Source organism: Panulirus ornatus, chromosome 39 (assembly GCF_036320965.1).
Source record: "Panulirus ornatus isolate Po-2019 chromosome 39, ASM3632096v1, whole genome shotgun sequence".
Taxonomy (NCBI): Eukaryota; Metazoa; Arthropoda; class Malacostraca; order Decapoda; family Palinuridae; genus Panulirus; species Panulirus ornatus.
The window spans coordinates 6,122,832-6,124,071 of record NC_092262.1 but is presented as its reverse complement, the minus strand read 5'-3'; positions in this window follow the sequence as shown (position 1 = coordinate 6,124,071).

Here is a 1,240-nt window from a genome sequence, read left to right as displayed (position 1 = left end):
GAGTGTAGGAACAGGTCGAAAGTATCATAGGACAATAGTGACCATATCTCCTCACTATAAGCCTCTCTTGCTTGGTCCTGGGCGATGGCTTTGAACTGGAAATGAGGAGTAAGGGAGCGAGGCTGGAACAGATGGCGTGCCTACAGAGGTTCACCCCTTTCTGGATGGTGGGGTCATGAGGCACAGTCATGTCCTCAGGGCTGGGTGGCCGGCAGTATAAATTCCTTTTTGATATCCTGTTTCTCCCAGGGGCGTCACCAGCAGCATCCTAGAGCCATAGAGTTTGCCGGAGGAGGAGGAGGAACCGCTTGTGGAAGGCGATGGAGTCCATGCTGGTACACTCGTACGGACGCATCTGGTGAACCATGGACACATGCAGTCCCTGAATATGGGTATCCTAAAAGGATCGTGATGGAAGGTTATACACTTCATCCCACACGTTAAGGGCACGGCACCTTCCAATATACAAGCCCCATACCACACCACGCCATACGAGACCCGGAGGCACCCTAAGCCTACCGAACGCTGTGCTGAACAGCGAACTGTGAGGTGAGGTGGGGGGGAGCAATTTGTAATCTTCCACTCGCTGCCTTGGTCTGGCCAAGCTTTGGTGCCGAGATCAACTGAATTTCAACATTGTATACCTTAACGGAGGAACAGGATCCTCGTACTGTCACTAGGTATTGTTTACATAACGTCTGGCCAATATGTGGACCGATGTGTTTCGCTGGTGGCCGATCCTCACAACATACCATTGCTCAGGAGTTCTGAGTCAGCAACTTCAGGATTTTGTAGAATATGTTTCACTCTCATTCTATAGATGGTACAGAGTGTGTGTGTGTGTGCACACACTTGCTGCATCTCTCTTTGAGTACATGTAACATGTGTGGGTCAGTATGTGTACCGTTGTGCGTCCGTACATATATGTACTGTGTGTGGGTTAGTATGTGTATGGTGTGTTCAGTACATATATGTACTGTGTGTGGGTTAGTATGTGTATGGTGTGTTCAGTACATATATGTACTGTGTGTGGGTTAGTATGTGTATGGTGTGTTCATTACATATATGTACTGTGTGTGGGTTAGTATGTGTATGGTGTCTTCCATAAACATATCACCCATTATTGCGTTGGATGGCCAATTAAGACGTAAAATAACTATGTAATTTCTTGAAGATAATGAGAAATATGTGAATCATTGACACTTACACCATACACATGCACATACTTCACCTTCTCACT